The sequence below is a fragment of the Schistocerca gregaria genome, chromosome 7 (assembly GCF_023897955.1).
Source record: "Schistocerca gregaria isolate iqSchGreg1 chromosome 7, iqSchGreg1.2, whole genome shotgun sequence".
Taxonomy (NCBI): domain Eukaryota; kingdom Metazoa; phylum Arthropoda; class Insecta; order Orthoptera; family Acrididae; genus Schistocerca; species Schistocerca gregaria.
Window position 1 is genome coordinate 101,175,212 of NC_064926.1, and position 17,582 is coordinate 101,192,793.

At 44.3% G+C, this 17,582-nt stretch overlaps 1 protein-coding gene across 2 annotated transcripts in view; it reads right to left on the reverse strand.

Annotated features, from left to right (window-relative positions):
- Positions 1-17,582, reverse strand: part of LOC126282224 (DNA repair protein complementing XP-C cells homolog) — a 289,038-nt gene that overhangs the window by 122,827 nt on the left and 148,629 nt on the right. The gene's annotated exons all lie outside the window — the stretch shown is intronic.

Below are 17,582 nucleotides of genomic sequence, written 5' to 3' on the forward strand. Positions count from 1 at the left end.
CCTGCATCCTATTCAGTGCCAGATGCGGGACAATGGACACTGGGATGTCCCCTAGTCGGTCGCACGCCTGGAGCGCCGCTGACTGTGTGGCGGAGGTGGTCTTTATAAGAACGGACCCTGAACGCATTTTACTGAGAGCCTCGATTTCCCCGAAGATGTCCTCGATGTGCTGGACAAAGAACATGGGCTTAGAGGTGGCGAACGTCCTCCCATCAGTCCGAGAACAGACTAAATAGCGGGGGAAGTACTTCGTCCCAAGCCGGCGGGCCTATCCTTCCTCCCAGGGAGTGGCCTAGGGGGAAAGAGCAGGAGAACCAGAACCAGAGACAGTACCTTTATTTTTAAAAGACTCGGCCACAGATCGACCTGATACATGTTGACGTTTCATCTGCGAAACGTCCGCCCCGATACCATCCACTCCGACCAGGGGCTCTCCCCACGGGCGCCACCCAGCCTCAGCAAGGGCCACCTGGCAGGATGACCGTTGCCGGGAGTCCTGATGCCCCAAGGAGACGGGCACCTACTCCTTGGCTGACGTGGGGAGGGTGCAGCTCAGGTATCGGCAGTACGATCCCTGTGTTGTCAGGGGTCTACAACCTAGAGGGTACATGACAACCCCACCACAATGGGCTGCCTACCGTGCTGGATTTCGGGTGCCATGGAAAGCCCATCATGATCATAGGTGCAGATGGGGACGCACTATGGGCGTAACTTGTGCAACCCATCAGGTGTTTAGGCCCAATTTGAGGAATAGTGGGTGCGGTTACAACGCCGTTACAATGCTGAGTGCCAAGGTCTTAGTGCACTGAGGACCAGTGACACACCACGTAAGGCGTCCTTCCCCAAAAGGCTCGTACTTCTGTAGAATTTTGAAAAATGGAGGTCAAACCCCAAGGGGGACGGACCATCACATGGAAGGCCGAAATGGTTGAAACTCCTTTTAGTCACCTCTTACGACAGGCGGGAATACCTCGGGCCTATTCTTACCCAGGACCCGCAGGGGGATATAATGAATGTCTGAACGAAGGAACCATAACAAAAGTAAAAAAAAAAAAGCTTTCGGTCAATTCTTAAAAAAAAAAAATCCGATGAATCGTGGATAAATCGTGTGGACAGAAGCGTGAAATAATTAATTATTAAGCTGCAATCCAAAGAATGTGGGTTGTTACTGTGTGTTTCATGAACATGACGAATATCTGAATGAAGGAATCATAACCATAACGAAAGTGTCTTGTAATTTTTCTAGCCTGAAATGAATGCTACCCCATCTATATATAAAAAAAAAAAATCCGATGAATCGCGTCTAAATCCTGTGGATAGAAACATGAAATAATTAATTATTAAGCTGCAATCCAAGGAATATGGGATGTTATTGTGTGTTTCATGAACATTACGAATATCTGAATGAAGGAATCATAACCATAATGAAAGTGTCTAGACAATTTAGTCCGATTAATCGTGCATAAATCATGTGGATAAAAACGTGAAATAGGGAGAAATTAAAGTGTTTCGTATTTTTATAAAAGCCAATGTATTGTACATAATTCATGTGGGCAGAAACGTTAAACTGAGAAACTGAAGTTGGAAGTAATTCCGAATGTTGCTGGAAATATTAAACCATCTAGTTCCATTTAATTTTGCCTTCATTTTGTAAATCAGCTAAGAACAGTGGAGATTCAAGATGCACGCAACAGTCGATGTATACAGAATGCACACAGCAGTCGATAGGACAACTCGTGAAACTCATGACGACGCGTGCCTACGTCACGTTGACGTAGGTCTCTACTCACGTAGCGTGAAATGAATGCTACCCGTTCCGTTCCAGTTGGATGGTAGACTAGGTATAGGTAATTTTGGTGGCAGACCTCATGGTGTTGAGACGTCACGGAAAATGTGTTTATATTGTGCTAGATTACGTGATTCATGGGGCAGTGTTGTCATACAGGGCCCATTGATCATGTGCGGTGTTACTTCTCAAGTAACACAGCCACCTGGGCTTCACATGGTGGTAAAAGTGGATTTGACTGCATTGTTCTCTGCGTGGTAGCACAAAGGACCAGGTGTGGAGCACTCTCACGATGCTGTGAAGCCGAACTAAAACCAGAGTTGGTCACATGAACATTGTTGTTTTCGGTTAATCTGTTCAATATTGGTTGAGAAGTCAATGAGATTAACAGGGTGTGGTATCAGCACATGCAGTAGGTGAAACACAGTCACTTCCGGATAGTCCTAGGTACATTGTTCATTATCATTAACTACAAACAGAGATTCATTACATATATCACCTCTTTGGCAAAATGGTCCAAGCTTACTTTGTTCGATGTAACAATCCACTGTTCCAGTGGAACACTACATTGTGTGTTAATTGCATGTAACCAATAAAACAGTGTGCTTGTCGCAGGTCACCACTGCAGGAAACTGGCAGGATCGAGTATACAAAATAAAACTTGTGGGTGAGGGAATAAAATTGGGATACTTTATTACAATAGCACAGACAGTCATACAGACATTTTAACATAAGCCATATTCAAAGAAGACTAAATCACACTTTAATTGGAAAGATGCAACATCACAGCATAGGAAAAGAGTCATTCAAAGTCAATACATGCATGGTAGATACTTATCATTACCACGTCCTCACAAGTGCAAGTGTTCAGAGCAAGTGTTGTAGCCATGACAATAGCAGCACTAAGGAAAATAGATAGTGAAATGTGGTTATCAGAAAGTCCTTCCAGACACTTAAATTTCTCAGTTCTTTGCAATAACACTACACTGGTCCACATTACCTAGATTACTATCATAGGTATAAAAATATATACAGGAAGGTATTGCTTGCTATAAAAAAAATCATTCAGTGACAAGGTATTACACAATGCAAAAAGTAAAAGCACAGTCATATGGGATATTATAAAACATGAAACTGGAAAAAGCACACAAGTATAACATCATACCAATAAAAGACAGAGGGTAGAATAATAAAAAATCTTGAGGAATTAGCAAGTTTTGCATATGACGATTTTTCTGGTATTGCAAAGAAGCTGGAACAAAATCTTCCTCAAACACATGTAGCTCCCACAGTGAGAGAGTACTTACCAGGAAGAGTTGAATAGCATACTACTTCATTCCACATATGAGAAGATTCGAGACGTTAAATATACCACAAAGGCTTACTAACAATTATTCTTCCAATGTGCCATTCATGAAAGGAACAGGCACGCCCCACACCGTCAGATGGCCTGCGTTGTATGATGTAGATGTTTATGTAGACTTACACAGCAAACACGGTGGTGATGTTTCCCACAACAGAGCTTGAAGTCAGGAAGACGATACAGCAATTAAAGAAATAAGAAGCCAGCAGACACGGATGAGGTTCCAATCTCTGTTTGGATGGAGTGCATACAGCATATGAGCCCGAATAGCAAACAGAATAAATGAATGCTTCAGTTCAGTTAGTTTTCCACATGACTAAAAACACACAGAGTTGTGTCCTGGCTAAAAAGAGACAATGGGGAGAGTATTGAAAACTACAGGTCAGTTTCACTACTGCCTGCATTCTCAAAAACAACTGAACCAGTTATGAAAGACAGAATAATGAGTTACACAAATAAATACCTTTTCAATGAAGTGCTGTTTGATCTCAAAAGTGGAAGAAGCACAATACCAGCCATTACAGAGTTTAAAAAAGTGGTGCTTGAAGCTACTGACAAGGATGACTGTGTTACTGACATATTCTTAGACTTGACAAAGGCTTTTAACACTTTTGGGCATAATACACTACTAAACAAGATAGAAGCACTAAGTGTGAAAGAAATATCAAATGAGTGATTCCAATCTTACCTGGAAAATAGGATTCAAATGTTAGAGATAGTTAACGCAACTGCTGACGATTAAGTTTTAGTCAACAGTTATATGAATGGATGGTGTCTGTTCTTGTGGACATCTCTGAAAGAACAGACACCACGTGAAATCCACAGCTGTGATATATTATATGTAAATTGAAGGTGGAGGAGGGGAGAAAGGAAAGAAAAGATAAGGGATTACTCATGTCATCTACATCGGGCCGTTACGCGGAATCAGTGGTGACGAGTGTAAATGTGTACTGGACCAAAGTTTGAATCCAGTATCTCCTACTTACTAGGCAGGTGCGTCAACCACTGCGCCATTCAGGACACAGTGCTATTGCAACTGAATGGCCTTTCTTGGCACACGTGTATCCATTAAAGAACAACACAGTGCACAAGGAAGTTGTAACACTAAAACAACTGGAAAACAAAACCTCAGACAGAACTTATTAGTACTGAGTACAAACTTGATGGCAACAAGGTAAGGAGGGCATTACTGTTGTCAACAGCAGGTATTGTGAGTGTGTGGACACAGGACACGCGATGCATACCACTGACATTTTCACTGTTGTACAATTTTTTCAGTGCTATACAGATAGAGAGCTAATTCGGATAAGAAATGAAATGAAATGAAATGCAATAACTCTGTAACAAACTGCCAGAGACCTTGAGTCTCTTATACCAAAATACTCAGAAGGTATCCCTGAACACAATCTGAAAGTTCGTCAGTGGAGTTTTGGTTCATCCTTTATACCAATGGCTTTCCGGACAGTATAAGACGCAGAGAAAGTTCACAGACAGATACACATCCTATTGGATGCATATTACAGTAAATCCCAGCCTTGCGGTCACCATGAGGTCATCAATAAGTGACAACATATCCACATATGATTTGCTGATAAAGGGGTTAACCAACGGGCATCAGATGAATCTAATGAAGGTGCAGCCAAACAGAGAGAAGCCATACCCTTTCTCTCCTATCTCATAGCAGCTACCTACCTATGCATATCAGTGTCATGTGTTGTATAGTCGTTACGTAAGGGAATCAGATATTTACCATGCAACACATCCCAGTGCAGCCTCGACCCTGTGGAATAACATTATTTGTAGGAAAACACAGTAGCAGTTTTATAATCTTCCTTCATGGCAATATTTCACCAAATAACACATTTTTAACACATATATTAGAATATATTGCAGTAGGGTATGCCATCATTCATCCACAAGGACATTGGAAAGTAGCTGATATTAAGTTGAGGATGCTGAAGAGGTAAATGTGTTATGCATTTAGTATGAAACTACTGAGTAAATATATATGAAAGAAAAAAATGCAATGCTAAAAATAATTAATTCAGAGTAATGAAATTTCGGAATACATCTGTCTAGATAAGATATTTAACTGATTAAAATTGCAAGACCGTACATTAATGTAAGTGCGAGGTAAGCCTTTACAAATGTGAAATGCTCGGACATTAATAACCAGTGTAACCACCAGAATGTTGAATGCAAACTTGCATTTATTGCATTGTACACATGCTGGATGTCAGTTTGTGGGTTGGAGTTCTACACCTGTTGCACTTGTTTGGTCAATACAGTGGCTGTTAATGCTATTTGCGATGATGCTAGAGTTGTCATCCAATAACGACCTATATGTGCTCGAGTGTAGAAAGATATTGTGATCGAGCAGGCCAAGGCACACATTGACATGCAGTAAAACATGTGCTAGAAGTGCGGTATGTGGGTGAGCATTGTTCTGTTGCAAACACTCTCTGGAATGCTGTTCATGAAAGACGGCACAACAGATCTAATCACCAGACTGACACACAGTCAGGAAGCTTGGGATAACCACGAGAGTGCTACTGTTGTCACACGAAATTGCACTGCAGGTCATAACTACAGGTGTAGATCCAGTGTGTCTGCACCACAAACGGGTCGGTTGCAGGTGGTTGCTTGGTCTCCTTGTAACCAATACATGGCCATCAGTGGCTCTGAAGCAGAGCCAGCTTTCATCACAACTAGTGTTGGTTTGGTGTCAATGGAATGCGCACTTCAAGTCATCTGGCTCAGAGCTGTCATTGAAGTACCGAATACGTAACAGTTCGCCGTGTCACTGTTGTGCCAACTGCTGCTCAAATTGCTGCTGCAGATGCAGTTACAATGTACCATAATCGTATGCCAAACATTATAGTCTCTCGGTAGTGCCACATGGCCATTTGGAATCTGTCTTTTTGCAACTGTACATTCTTGTGATTGCCACTGCCCGCAATCATTTACAGCAGCTACATTACTGCAAAGTCTTTCTGCAATAACTCAGAAGGGACATCCAGCTTGTCATAATCCTGTAACGTGACCTTGTTCAAACTCAGTGAGGTGGTGTTAAAAGCATCTTTTATCGCCTTAAAGCTACTTTTGATTAACATCAGCTCATCATGTCCAAACTCAAAGGTAACTAACACTCACGATTGTTACGAAATGTATTCAAGGCAAACCTAATTTGCATATTCATAGTGGCACTGTCATTGCCACTCTTATACTTCTGGTATGAAATTTAAATAGACATCGTCTTTCATATGTAAAAATGTGTCTACCAACTTTCGTTTGTCACACAACCCCTCTTGGTGTTGCAACTTTTTTTCCTAAGGTGAATTTATCTCAGTGGATGGAACCAACCCATACGACTATATCTGCTGATTTAAATCACTTATTGAAGTTGCAAACTCTGTATTTTCGTTCGTCACCTGATCCACTGTGGGTATGCATATCTATGTGGAAAAAAATTGTCATCTCAAGTCACACGACACATCCATGACATTCTATCCACTATTTTGGGATAATACAGTGACAGCAAGAGGCATAAAATATTATGCTGCACTTGCTCAAAGTGAAACATTTAATACACAGTGAATACTATTTTATTGACTGGTTGCTTGTTGTGTTTTATTAATACACAAAAAGTATAGGTTTACGGACTTTTGGTAATGGGTTTGCTTAGAAAATAACTTTTTTTCTGCTATCAGCCATGATTTTCTTTTCTTAAATGTGGTGTGTATTTCAATAGGCCAGTGCTGATTGTGATGCACACTGTCGTCTTTGAATACAGGTTCTTGAACTTTACCTTACATGGCAGCACAAGAACTACACCGTCTTCACGCATACGTGCTGCCAAATAAATTTTGTAATTCGATACAGATTTTCTTAAGTGTTATAGATCGTTTTTAGAAGTATCTGTGTTTGTTCACCCTGGCTGCAGCACCACATGCTAGTGGAATGCTGGCTGGGGACACATCTAATGGTGATATGTCAACATCTCTCTGGAATCCACTAACTCCAGATGACAGAATGGTGCCTGGCTAATGGCTCACAAGTCTGGTAGCTATGGGCCACTGTGCAGTGTGGCGTGTGTTCTGCAAACAGGATGACACGAGTGGCGACATCTAAACAGTCTTGTCCTGAATACACATGGCAGTGGCAATTATTCTGAGACCACACAGGCTACAGCAGTGACCTACATAGTTTTAAACTTAGGTCAAGTGAATAACATAGGATACACCAGAGGGCTCCCCACCATGTTAAACATAGGATGTGTGATTTTTTCTAATTTCCCACCATTTTTGCACATTCACTGTAATATCATAGTCTTTGATTTACTATGGGCTGGTATATCAGGTAATGACTTAATAGTGGGTGAATTAATAGTGGTAGCTAAAACTATCTCAGAAAAAAAGCTTATGGTAGCCACATTGTGTCATAAATTACAATTATGAAGATAAGGGTGCATTACGTCACGAGTTCAAATATAGTAAATGTGACAAATTATATTGGAACAACTATTATGGAGGCAAAAATCCTTGGCAGCCATTTTTGGATCATAAATTACAGACAGGATGTGGTTGATAGTGACTTATACTAATTGGGGATAAATCCAGCACACATGCAGGCCAAACTTTTTTTCCTCCAGCCAAATCTAATAACCACGAAGGCTGCACTAACTTTCCCAACCAATAGGACAATGCCCCTTTGAATTTGCTGTCAAATGACAGCCGTCTTGGACAGATCTGGTAACCATGCTGGCTGCACCAGCTATCCTGCCATTTGTGGTTATAAATCATAGAGGGGGGCCATGACAGTATGGCCATTACACGATGCACTGCACAAGACATCATTCCGTATTACAGTGCCAACATGGTTGCAGTGAAGGATATGCAGTGTCATAATTGTGCAAATGCAGTGGTGGAAACTGAGTGTATCCATAATCCACACCTCGTACCTACGGACAACACTGGTCTGACTACACTTCAACAATTGGCAGCTGAAAAAGAATCTGTTTCTGGACTTTGAGGACAATGCTAGCACAGACTGTAGTTTTAACCAATGAAGCTTCCAACATAATTATAATGCCACTTTCACATTTTCTGAGCCTTCAGTGCAGCAAATTGGATACGAGCAACTGGCTACTACGTCCTCACAACTAGTTGTGTGCCATGAAAATCGCCAGCCATATTGCCTACTACACCAAACAATGCTGCAATTCTCTTTACAGCCTCACCTCAAAGGTTCAGCTCACACCTCAAACTACCACAGTTGACTCCACTCACTCAGCTTTGTGTTTCGCAACAGTAGACAGCATTTTCAAAGCAACTGGCATTTTAGATGATGATTTGAAATAGGTTAACCTGCTCTGCCATCTGGCAGGATAAGCCAAACTATTTATTCTGTTGCTGCCACATGAAAACAAGTGCAGCACAGCAAAGACTGTTCTCTTGCAGAGACTTTCTTGAACCCTGGAATAATAGATACAAGAGGCTATCTAGGCACAACATACTCATGTCAACACGTCCTCACAACTTCGGCATCACCTCTGCACAACTACTGATGGCACTCTCATGCCAGATATGACCTTGTGGATCCTATGGATCATCAAGTTACTGACGGTGTTGCGACTTGCAATGATGGCACAATTCCAACTCTCAAGAAAAGCACAATTCCAACTCTCAATAAAAATAACTTGCACTGGCAGTTTGCATGTTCTTGGTGATACACAACTGGCGAATATTAAAAAGCCAGATGGACACCACCCCGCACAGTGCTACACCAATGACATTGTGTGTGGCACCTGGTCCCAGCCAAGGCACCTCGACACAACACAAGGGTTAGGTTACATCTCCGCAGCAGCCAACGGCACGCCATAACCCAATCATTTTGCCTGCACCTTGGAGTAACAATGCACCTGAAGTCACAGATGGCTCACAGCCATGATTTCAAAATACACTCCTGGAAATTGAAATAAGAACACCGTGAATTCATTGTCCCAGGAAGGGGAAACTTTATTGACACATTCCTGGGGTCAGATACATCACATGATCACACTGACAGAACCACAGGCACATAGACACAGGCAACAGAGCATGCACAATGTCGGCACTAGTACAGTGTATATCCACCTTTCGCAGCAATGCAGGCTGCTATTCTCTCATGGAGATGATCGTAGAGATGCTGGATGTAGTCCTGTGGAACGGCTTGCCATGCCATTTCCACCTGGCGCCTCAGTTGGACCAGCGTTCGTGCTGGACGTGCAGACCGCGTGAGACGACGCTTCATCCAGTCCCAAACATGCTCAATGGGGGACAGATCAGGAGATCTTGCTGGCCAGGGTAGTTGACTTACACCTTCTAGAGCACGTTGGGTGGCACGGGATACATGTGGACGTGCATTGTCCTGTTGGAACAGCAAGTTCCCTTGCCGGTGTAGGAATGGTAGAACGATGGGTTCGATGACGTTTTGGATGTACCGTGCACTATTCAGTGTCCCGTCGACGATCACCAGAGGTGTACGGCCAGTGTAGGAGATCGCTCCCCACACCATGATGCCGGGTGTTGGCCCTGTGTGCCTTGGTCGTATGCAGTCCTGATTGTGGCGCTCACCTGCACGGCGTCAAACACGCATACGACCATCATTGGCACCAAGGCAGAAGCGACTCTCATCGCTGAAGACGACACGTCTCCATTCGTCCCTCCATTCACGTCTGACGCGACACCACTGGAGGCAGGCTGCACGATGTTGGGGCGTGAGCGGAAGACTGCCTAACGGTGTGCGGGACCGTAGCCCAGCTTCATGGAGACGGTTGCGAATGGTCCTCGCCGATACCCCAGGAGCAACAGTGTCCCTAATTTGCTGGGAAGTGGCGGTGCGGTCCCCTACGGCACTGCGTAGGATCCTACGGTCTTGGCGTGCATCCGCGCGTCGCTGCGGTCCGGTCCCAGGTCGACGGGCATGTGCACATTCTGCCGACCACTGGCGACAACATGGATGCACTGTGGAGATCTCATGCCCCACGTGTTGAGCAATTCGGCGGTACGTCCACCCGGCCTCCCGCATGCCCACTATACGCCCTCGCTCAAAGTCCGTCAACTGCACATACGGTTCACGTCCACGCTGTCGCGGCATGCTACCAGTGTTAAAGACTGCGATGGAGCTCCGTATGCCACGGCAAACTTGCTGACACTGACGGCGGCGGTGCACAAATGCTGCGCAGCTAGCGCCATTCGACGGCCAACACCGCGGTTCCTGGTGTGTCCGCTGTGCCGTGCGTGTGATCATTGCTTGTACAGCCCTCTCGCAGTGTCCGGAGCAAGTATGGTGGGTCTGACACACCGGTGTCAATGTGTTCTTTTTTCCATTTCCAGGAGTGTAAATTCGGACAAGCTGCATGCAACTTTTGTATCCTATGAGTTCCCAAGACACTTCAGCTTACCTCAGTGGGCAAAGTTGCCTAACCTACCCATGTATAGCGCAAACTCATGTCGCCACTATGATGACCCGACAAGGATGCTTCTTCGTCTTGGGATTGTGATGATGTAATTTTTCAGTGAGACTGCTGGGGGCATATGGCCACCAGCTTGGGATAGTTTAAGTCTCTTTATTGTGAATCATTTGTCCTTGATGCTACCCACTCTTCCCATCAGCACCTCCCTGCTGCTGCAAATAGATACCTCTCATAGGTAACCTATGTATTAAGTCTCCTTGTCTTACATATGACAAACACAGATCCTAGAGCATTTATGGGAGGTTGACAACACAGGCACTGTCACTGCAATCCCTTCTTGATCAGTGAGACACAGCTCTACAGGTTGTTAATGAGCCCCTTGCGAGAGATTGGCACTTTGCGTGTTATCACATGGACCAGGTGAGAAAGGTGGAAATTCACATCTGCTGGGATGGTTGGAGGTTGTGCAGCAGGAAAACTTGTCTTTCACAAACATTTACCCTAACAAACATCTAGTGAAGATATTTGACCCAGAAGTTGGATGGACAACATAATGGTTTCACTGTATGTCCAGTCAGCAACTAACCATTTACTATAAATATTCAAAAACTTTTTAGGCAGTTTATTTCCATTTGATGACAACTGCAGTTATCACTATTTTTCTATGCTTGCTTATACGATTTTTGTGTAAATATTTGGGTAGGCTGTGGATGCTGCTCTATGTTTCCCCTGTCATGTCTGTTGCTGACAGTGCTAATTGTTTCTCATTACAAACACGTGAGCTGAATTTGGTGAAAGATGCAAAAATCATCGACGTACCACACTGGTGTAACCATTGTCCCAACAGAAGTCACAGCCCAGTGATGACAAAGAGGGAGAGTGACACACATAGCACAGAACTCTGTGGGATACTGTCCTCCTGAATTGGAGGGGCACTGAGTGAAGTGCCAAATCGAACCCAGAAGAGCCAGTGAGATAAAAATTCATGGATAAAAATCTGAAGAGGACCACAGAAGCCCCAGTCATGGAGGTAACTAAAATGTGATGGCGCCAAGCCATGTCATTTGACTTATGTAGGTCAAAAAGACTGCGACAAGGTGCTGGCTGTGAGTAAAAGCCTGTCAGATCGCTGTTTCCAATCTGAGTGAATGGTCAGGTGGGGATCGTCCTGCCCAGAAGCCACACTGATACAGGGACAAAAGGCCCCCAATTCGAGTACCCAACATAATCTGAAGCTAACCATCCTCTCAAGCAGTTTACAAAGTACATTCATCAGGCTACTTGGGAGGTAGCTGTCGAGAGACGTTGGGTTCTTCCCAGGCTTGAGGGTGGAGATAACTATACTGTCCCACCATTATGATGGAAAAACACCTGTGAGCCAAACGGGGTTGAAGACCCTGAGGAGATGTAGCCTCTGGGAAATGTCGAAGTGTTGGACCATCTGATTGTAGATAATTAAATCACTAAAGACTAAGGACTCTCATGAATATGATGGAATGCCTAGCAGAATGTTAAAAGTCCTGTGCTGCACTTGTTAGCCCTGTATTTAGCCACATTTGTAATTTTTCCTTTAGGAATGGCCAGTTTCCTGAATGATTAAAGTACTCAGTAGTAAAGCCGCTTTATAAAAAAGGAGAAAGGGGTAATGCAGACAATTTTAGATCTCTTTCTATGCCATCAGTGTTTGCTAAAGTTATTGAAAAGGCTGTGTATGTGAGGATAATTGATCATTTTATAGTGCACGATTTGTTATCAAATGTACAGTACGGTTTTAGAAGTCATTTAACAACTGAAAATGCTATATTCTCTTTTTACCGTTTCTAACAAAACCTGCCCTTTTAATTTCACAGAATGGACATATGATTAGTGAACTGAACACTTCAAAATTCTAGGTGTTCAGGTAAATAGTAAACAGTCATGGAAAGCCCACATTCAGGATCTTGTTCAAAGACTTAATGCTGCTATTCAAAAGGTATCTAAAGTGAGTGATTGTTTGACACGAAAATTAGTCTACTTTGCTTATTTTCATTTGCTTTTGTCATATGATATTATATTTTGGGGTAACTCTTCCCATGCTAAAAGGATATTTTTGGCTTAGAAACATAAGTGGTGTTAAGTTCACGAACCTCTTGTCAACCCGTTCATGAGTCTGGGTATTTTGATATTCGCCTCTCAATATATATACCCCTTACTGACATTTCTTGTTAACAATATTAGCTCATTCCCAAGAATAAGCAACTTTCACTCAATTAATACTTGGCAGCAATCAAACCTGCATCTGGATCGGAGTTCCGTAGCTCTTGTACAGAAAGGCGTGCAGTATACTGCTGCATCTGTTTTCAAAATCTTAGCAGTAATCCACTTCCAAATCAAAATTGAAGAGTTTCCTCATGGGTCACTCCTTCTATTCTGTCAAGGAGTTACTTTAAAAATTAAGCTCATTTTTGTTGTATTGTTAATTGCATTTACTTAAACTTATGGATTGTCTATTTTCTGGTTCATAAACATTTTATTTTTATCTGCTATTACTTTTATGTTGTAATTTCATGTACTGACATGTTAAATAACCTTGGAGATTTGCTCCTCAATTTGGTCCCATAGAACTTGATGTGTAAATAAAATAAAAAATAAATGGAATCCGGGCTTGGGGCTGTGTCTCGTGAAGAGGTATGACCTGCAAGAATTCCCATTCATTGAAAGGTTCATTATAGGGCTCAGTGTGGTGTGGGATGAAGCAGCAGGGGGTCTGTTTAACTCTGCATTTCTACCGGAGAAAGGTAGCAGTATAGGAAGAGGGTGCCCATGCCGTAGCAAAGTGTGTCGCGAGGTGTTCTGCGAGGACCAATGGATCAGTGCACAGAGCACCTTGGAGGTTAATACTCCGGAGAGTTGACTGTTGCTGGTGGCCAAGAAGGCTATGGAGCTTGGACCAACCTGCGATGAAGAGGCATACATCCCCTGGGAGGAAACATAGCGCTCCCAGAATTCCGTTTTACTTTGGCTGGTAAGGTAAGACTCAGACACTTAAAGGTGAAGAGGTTGGTCTGTCAAGGGTGTCACTTAAATTGCTGCAGACGTATATGAAGGCCAATTGACCCTGCGGAATGCCCATCGTGGGGGCCTGTCTGCTTGGGAGCAGCAGGGAAATTATAGAATCACTGGAAAGTGGTCACTATCACAAAGGTCATCATGGGATGACCATCGTAGGGAAGCCACGAGGGCAGGGGAGGAGATTGTAGATCGATAGCAGTAAAGGTGCCATGAGCGGCACTAAAGTGGATAAGGGAACCATCATTGAGGAGACACAAATCAAGGTCCATAACAAGTTAGTCAATTAGGAGACCCCCACCTGTTGAAGTGGCAGTCCCTCACAGTGGTGGTGGGCATCGAAGTCCTCATGGAGGAGAAATGGGGGTGGGAGTTTCTGGATTAAGGTAGACAGTGCAACGTAAGGAAGTGGCCTACCTGGAGAGGGGCTAGACATTGAAAATGGTGATAGCCAGAGTCATTTGCACTCAAAACCACTATTGCTTCTATGTTGGTAAGTAGGGGAACCCAAAGTGCAGACCCCACCAGATGCTACCCCAAGGCCAGCACGGTTCAGACATAATGCCCGATAACCATGAAATGTTGGAGAGTGGTCATCACAGACATTATTTTGAAGAACAAGGCAGAACGCATAGGAGGGGACATGACATTTAATTTCTGGTAGGTGACAATAGTATCCATTGCAATTCCACTGGATGATTGTGTGATGAGAGTCCAGGTCAGACATAAAGTAGCCGAGAGGAGGTTATGTCACTCGGTCAGTAGCCGTCATCGACAAAGATGGGGTGACATCCATAAATAAGATGTCAGACTCAGGTAACAAGGGGGGAGATGGCACCTCCGGGGCCACCGGAAAGGTCTTGTCTTGGGATTTGTGTTTCTTCTTCTTCCTCTTCTCCTCATTCAGAGGCGGAGGAGGGCAGGGCACAGAGGGAGTACAGGCATCTGCAACATCTGGAACCCAAAGAGTGCAGGTGACTGTGGGGAGCACAGATGATGCATATTGAGGCCGAGTGGTGGTAAGAGTCTTACGGCCTGAGAGACGTCAGGGGGAGGGGTCCCGGGAGCGAGCTCAATCACTGGCAGGTTCCGAAGATGGAGGGCATTTTTTCGGTCAGGGAGGGGGAGTGGCTCCTGGACGGGAGGTCGTGGGAACTGCAGCGGAGGGGGAGGGGAGACAGGGCTGGGGTAAGGAAGAGGTAGGAGGAGGAAATGAAATAACAGAGGCAAATGTTGAACATAGTGACACTAGATGGAGTGTCTCATTTTTTGGCGAGCCACAGTATAAGACAGTGATCTAGGGCTGGTATTCTTGGATCTTCTTCTCTCTCTTATAAGACAGGCGAACTCTCATGTGCGGGGAGTGACGGTCAGCACAATTTACACACAGGTGGCGGAACATAGGGACTTCTGTCATGGTGTGGGTGTCCTCAATCACCACACAGTGTGTCCGCCATACAGGAGGAAGACATATGCCCAAAATGCAAGCACCAAAAGCAACATATAGGTGAATGGACGTATGACTAAGTCATATCTGTAGCACATAACTTCGACCTTCTCAGGGAGGGTATCCCCCTCAAAAGCCAGAATGAAGGCACCAGTATTGGTGCGGTTGTCTTTGCGACTCTTTTGCACATGTCGAACAAAATGAGCACCACATGGCTTCAGATTAGCCTGGAGTTACTCATCAGTTTGCAGGATGAGGCCCCTATGAAAACTCACTCCCTGGACCATGTTCAGAGATTGGTGAGGAGTAATAGACACTGGGACATTGCCAACATGAACACAAGCACAAAGAGCTGTGGATTGGGTGGCAGAAGGAGCTATGATCAACAGGGAGCCCGACTACATCTTACTAAGGGACTCCACCTACATCTACATACATACTCTGCAATCCACCATACGGTGTGTGGCGGAGGGTACCTCGTACCACAACTAGCATCTTCTCTCCCTGTTCCACTCCCAAACAGAATGAGGGAAAAATGGCTGCCTATATGCCTCTGTACGAGCCCTAATCTCTCTTATCTTAGCTTTGTGGTCTTTCTGTGAAATATAAGTTGGCGGCAGTAAAATTGTACTGCAGTCAGTCTAGAATGCTGGTTCTCTAAATTTCCTCGGTAGTGATTCATGAAAAGAACGCCTCCTTTCCTCCAGATACTCCCACCCGAGTTCCCGAAGCGTTTCCGTAACACTCATGTGATGATCAAACCTACCAGCAACAAATCTAACAGCCCACCTCTGAATTGCTTCTATGTCCTCCCTCAATCTGACCTGATAGGGATCCCAAACGCTCGAGCAGTACTCAAGAATAGGTCGTATTAGTGTTCTATAAGCGGACTCCTTTACAGATGAACCACATCTTCCGAAAATTCTACCAATGAACCGAAGATGACTATCCACTTTCCCCACAGCTGCCATTACATGCTTGTCCCACTTCATTATCACTCTGCAATGTTACACCCAAATATTTAATTGACGTGATTGTGTCAAGCGCTACACTGCTAATGGAATATTCAAACATTACGGGTTTCTTTTTCCTATTCATCTGAATTAATTTACATTTATCTATATTTAGTATTAGCTCTCATTCTTTACATCAATCACAAATCCTGTCCAAGTCATCTTGTCTCCTCCTACAGTCACTCAACGACGACACCTTCCCGTACACCACTGCATGGTCAGCAAACAGCCGTACATTGCTATCCACCAATCTTGATCTCGATATTTCCCACAAAAAACAATGGCTTTGTGGCGGTGAATGTGTCCCCATCCGTCCTAGTACAAACTAGGTACCAGGGAAAGTGTTTCATCCCAAGACAGCAAGCCTGGCCCTCCTCCCATAGTGTAGCCAGGGAAGGAAGGGTTGCCGGGTCACATGAAGCAGCATTCAATGATCCTTTACCAGTTGAAGAGACACCCATTTGAGAGTGGCCAGATTTTTGCAGCTTGATATACTTCATTGCCAAGCATCTGCTCTGATATCCCCCACTCCAACCAGGGCTCGCCCCATGTGCACCACCCATCCCCAGCAAGGGCCGCCTGGCACGGCGGCCATTGCCGGGAGTTCCAATGCTTCAAGAAGACAAGCAACCACTCCTTGGTATAAATGGCGAGGCAACAGTTCAGGTATCAGTAGTGTGATCCCTGTGTTGTCAGCGAGCTCAGCCATATGAGTAGATAACAGCCCCATAATACGGACTGGCTGCACATGCTGGTGACCTAGCAGGGTGGAATAGGGCTACAGCGGGGAAGGGAGAGGGGAAGGAAGGGGCAGGAATCCACACCGTAGATCCTAGGAAGGGAGTTCTTCCCCAAATGGCTCACACTAAAAACGGGGAATTTTGAAGTGGAGGTCAAACCTCAAGCGGGGACCTAAACGACAAAAAGGATGAAACAACAGGCGAAAGGAACAAAACTGCATGCAATATAGGAAACCAGGTGGATGGCCAGGTCAATATTAATCGGAATACTGAGAGGGGGGGAGGAGGGGAAATGGGGAAGGAGCAAGGATAGGAAGGAAGAGCAGGGTGAAGGAAATGCAGCCAGGGAAGGAAGAATTGGATGCTGTATCTCAGGGCCCCACGCACGAACTCACGAGAAAACCGTGAGCCCCCTTCGGATATGCAAGACACAGATTACTGCTAACACATCGTGTACGAGTTAATAACAGTGAAAAGTTAAGTACACTGCATGTAATGGAGGTAGGAGGGGGATGACGAAAAATTGATAGGTAAGAAAATGAAATATGTAGAAAAGTTAAACTGAGTTCTCCAACAGGATATTGTGTGTTGCCAGTATACACCCTCTGCCTATGCCCATTAATCATAACTGATATTTTGGTGGTAGTCGTGCCAATGTAAAAGGCTGAACACTGTTTATACAACAGCTGGTATATGATATGTCATTTAACAAGTGGCTCTCCTTTTGAC